Here is a 5,075-nt window from a genome sequence, read left to right on the forward strand (position 1 = left end):
TTGATGTGTGAGCCTACAGCACTATGTGAAAATTCTCATGAGGTGTTTTTTCTTTCACTGTAAATGTTCATTTTTTAATTGGATCTGCAGATCACATTCAGACAGCTATGACACACTTCACTTTTCATAATACAAGTGCTTAATTGTTATACATGTAATTCTCTTTAATTGTTTGGTTTCAACTTGTTAATAATTTGTGTTAAAATATCAAATCAATCAAATCACTTTATTGTCACACAGCCATATACACAAGTGCAATGGTGTGTGAAATTCTTGGGTGCAGTTCCGATCAACATAGCAGTCGTGACAGTGATGAGACATATACCAATTTACAATAACATCAAATTAACACAACACAATTTAAGCATCTGTTATACACATAATTACACTCAACTTAAAACATCAAATTAACACAACACAATTTAAACATCTGTTATACATAATTACACAACTTAAAACATCAAATTAACACAACACAATTTAAACATCTGTTATACACATAATTACACTCAACAATATACAAATAATAACATACACTGTACAGTATACAATATGCTGTTTTTGTTTTTTTGTTTTTTACTATATAGATACTATATAGATACACATTATTAAATTAAAATTAAATTAAAAATTAAAATATATAAAAAAAAGTATATATATATATATATATATACAGAATGTACAGTATTGTACTGTATTGACATTCAGGCTGTCGGTTGATAGTCAGTTGTTAAGAGAGACATAATATAATAATAATATAATTTATGACAGTCCGGTGTGAGATAAAAGAGTAATAAAGTGCAGGGCTGATGTATTTTGATCGTGGGAGATCAAGAGTTCAGAAGTCTGATTGCTTGGGGGAAGAAGCTATCATGGAGTCGGCTGGTGCGGGTCCTGATGCTGCGATACCGCCTACCTGATGGTAGCAGTGAGAACAGCCCATGGCTCAGGTGGCTGGAGTCTCTGATGATCCTCTGAGCTTTTTTCACACACCGCCTGGTATATATGTCCTGGAGGGAGGGAAGCTCACCTCCGATGATGTGTCTGGCAGTTCGCACCACCCTTTGCAGTGCTTTGCGGTTGTGGGCGGTGCTATTGCCGTACCAGGCGGAGATACAGCCAGTCAGGATGCTCTCCACAGTGCAGGTGTAGAACCGTGTGAGGATGTGGCGGTTCATTCCAAACTTCCTCAGCCGTCTCAGGAAGAAGAGGCGCTGATGAGCCTTCTTCACAACGACTTCAGTGTGGACGGACCATGTGAGTTCCTCAGTGATGTGGACACCCAGGAACTTGAAGCTGCTGACTCTCTCCACTGGTGCTCCATTGATGGTGATTGGACTGTGTTCTCTGTCTTTTCTTCTGAAGTCCACCACAAGCTCCTTTGTCTTACTGACGTTGAGGGAGAGGTTGTGCTCCTGACACCAGTGTGTCAGAGTGTGCACCTCCTCTCTGTAGGCTGTTTCATCATTGTCAGTGATCAGACCTACCACCGTCATGTCATCAGCAAACTTAATGATGGCATTGGAGTTATGTGTTGCCACACAGTCATGTGTGTACAGGGAATACAGTAGTGGGCTGAGAACACAGCCCTGCGGGGCTCCAGTGTTGAGGGTCAGTGATGAGGAGATGTTGCTGCCTATTCTAACCACCTGGCGTCTGCTTGACAGGAAGTCCAGGATCCAGCTGCACAGCGAGCTGTTTAAGCCCAGAGCCCGGAGTTTCTCATCTAGCTTGGAGGGCACTATGGTGTTGAATGCTGAGCTGTAGTCTACAAACAGCATTCTCACATAAGTGTTCTTTTTTTCCAGGTGGGAGAGAGCAGTGTGTATTGTAGATGCAATGGCATCATCAGTGGAGCGGTTGTTGCGGTATGCAAACTGCAGCGGGTCAAGATTGAGTGGTAATACAGAGCAGATGTAATCTCTGATTAGTCTCTCAAAACATTTGCTGATGATGGGGGTCAGAGCAACAGGATGCCAGTCATTTAAGCAAGTTATTTTTGATTGTTTTGGAACAGGCACAATGGTGGATGTTTTAAAGCATGTGGGGACTACAGACAAAGAGAGGGAAAGGTTGAAAATGTCCGTAAAAACACCAGCCAGCTGGTTCGCGCACGCTCTGATGACGCGGCCCGGAATGCCGTCTGGACCCGCGGCTTTGCGGATATTCACCCGTCGGAAGGATCGGGTTACATCCCCTACAGAGACGGAGAGTGAACTAACCTCTGTAGCTTCGGCCGTGAGAGCTCTCTCCGCGAGGGCGGTGTTATTTCCCTCGAAACGAGCATAAAAAGTATTTAGCTCATCCGGTAGAGAGGCAGTGGTGTTCATGGCGGAGTTTTTATTCCCTTTAAAGTCCGTGATGATGTTAATTCCCTGCCACATGCTTCTAGAGTTGGTGGTGTTAAACTGTCCTTCAATCTTGTTCCTGTACTGGCGTTTTGCTGTTTTGCAGAGGGCATAACTGGCTTGTTTATGCTCCTCCGCGTTCCCGGAATTAAAAGCAGAGGTCCGCACATTAAGTGCCGCGCGAACATCGCTATTGATCCACGGCTTCTGATTCGGATAGATTCGCACAGTTCTGGTCAGAATCACTTCCTCTACGCACGTTCTGATGAAACACATTACGCTATCAGCGTAAAGCTCGATGTCGTCATCAGAGGCGGACCGGAACATCTCCCAGTCCGTGCGATCAAAACAGTCTTGTAGCGTAGAGTCTGATTGGTCCGACCAGCACTGGATCGTTCTGAGGGTGGGTGCTTCCTGTTTCAATTTCTGCCTGTAAGCGGGCAGAAGCAGAATGGAAGAATGGTCCGATTTGCCAAATGGTGGGCGGGGGAGGGATTTGTAGCCATCCCGGAACGGAGAGTAGCAATGGTCCAAAACCCGGTCCCCTCGTGTGTTGAAACTAATGTGCTGGTGATATTTTGGTGCGACTGATTTTAAACTGGCTTTATTAAAGTCCCCGGTCACAATGAACGCGGCCTCAGGGTGCGCGGTTTCCTGCTCACTTATAATCCCATACAGTTCCTTGAGTGCCCGGTCTGTGTCGGCTTGTGGCGGGATGTACACAGCAGTGATAATGACCGCTGTGAATTCCCTCGGTAGCCAGAATGGTCGACACAGAAGCATAAGAAATTCCAGATCAGGAGAACAGAAAGACTTGATGGAATGTACGTTCCTCTGATCATGCCAGGATTTGTTGATCATAAAACATACACCACCTCCTCTAGTTTTACCTGAGAGGTCTTTCGCTCTGTCCGCTCGGTGCATGGAGAACCCCGCGGGTTCAATGGCTGAGTCTGGAATCTCCGCAGACATCCAAGTTTCCGTAAGGCAGATAATGCAGCAGTCCCTCGTCTCTCGTTGGAAAGAGATCCGCGCTTTCAGCTCGCAGAGCTTGTTATCCAGAGACTGAACATTTGCCAGTAGAATAGTGGGTAGCGGGGGTCGATTTGCGCGGCGTCTTACTCTGATGAGAACGCCGGCTCTGTTTCCCCTTTTCCTCCTGCGTTTCCGCGGCCGTGCTGCCCAGACAAAGGGCTCCGCTTGCGTGTTTGTAAACAGCGGGTTGGCATTGAGGAATGTGAAGTCCGGTTTTCGGTGTGAGATCGCTGAACCAATGTCCAAAAGTGTTTGTCTGTCGTAGACAATAAGGCAGACAACATCCAAGACAAAACACATAAGAATTGTAAACAAAACAAACAAACCATTGCTATGTTGTGTTGGAGCTCGCAACGCAGCAGCCATACTCGGCGCCATCTTGAGTCCTTGAGTATGTAGTCGATATGAAATTTATAAGTGACAGCTCGTATTATTTCACATGCAAGTTCATGACATTAAAGGAAATAATTAGATGTACCTTTTAAAATACATTTTTTACCCCACATTTTTAAGAGGCTTAAATGTGATTAAAATAAAACTTTTATGTGTGTGTGTGTGTGTGTGTGTGTGTGTATAAAAATATAGTATCACCCCGTACCGGATTAACACAAAAAAATCTGCTCACCTGAACTATGACACGATGGGTGAATGACATGAGAAGATGGTCAGAGGTGTTGTACAGATATATTTTTAATGACTTTGTGTTGTCTCTTGGAGTTTCATGAGCGCAGAGGCACATTAGTACGTCCACAGCTTGAAGGTAGGATCTTGTGTATTTATGAATTAAGTACTCTTGATTTAAAATCTCCCCACTCTGCTTTCCATTGTTATGACATCCCCTGAATACTTTAAAATACTCATGATAACTTTTGATAACTATATAACCTGTAAATCCACTTCAATGGCTAATTACAACTTTGACATCAACACCATAGATATCTATATAGAACTGCTAGAACGGAATATCAAAGACAACATTTTCAAGATGGCTGCACACTAGTTTCTGATGCATTTTTTTTATTATTTATTTTTTACATTTTTTTATTTTATTTTTTTATTAGAAACAAGCGAAACAAGCCAGGGGTATACATAGTACACAATAATTCCAATATACTTTACAAGAGTGCAAAGACATATATTCACTACACAGTGCATTGGTTTTCAAAGCTTTGGAGTTGCTGGAGGTACAAAAGGTATTTAAATAATATTTAAAGTCTTTACAAAAAAGTGTAAGTAGGGGCTTTACAGACAGAAATGTACACTTATGTATAACATTTCTATCAGAAAATACTCTCTTTTTAAGTCTTTATAAAGCAAAGAAAAACTAGCTAAAATAGAGGTGCATACAAACAAACAGAATTTTCTCCAAAATAATACAACGTGGACACATTCCTCAAAAAGGTGTGGGGCAGATTCATCCACAGCTCCACACAAGGAGCAAATTAAGTGGATCTTTATCAGGGAACATGTTTCTTAAATAAAGATTGACTGGGAAAAATTGGTGTAGCAATTTAAAGGACACCTCCTTAACCTTGTTGGTAATTCAATATTTGTGAGGCAAAGACCATACTTTCTTCCAGGGAATGTCTTCATGATACCTACTCTAGTGATGGGAAGATCAGATAATTTTACAGACTTGGATCTTTGAGTCTCGTTCAGCAAAATGAAAAAATTTGTTCAATTTTATTAACT

Source organism: Myxocyprinus asiaticus, chromosome 42 (genome assembly GCF_019703515.2).
Source record: "Myxocyprinus asiaticus isolate MX2 ecotype Aquarium Trade chromosome 42, UBuf_Myxa_2, whole genome shotgun sequence".
In the NCBI taxonomy this organism is placed as follows: Eukaryota; Metazoa; Chordata; class Actinopteri; order Cypriniformes; family Catostomidae; genus Myxocyprinus; species Myxocyprinus asiaticus.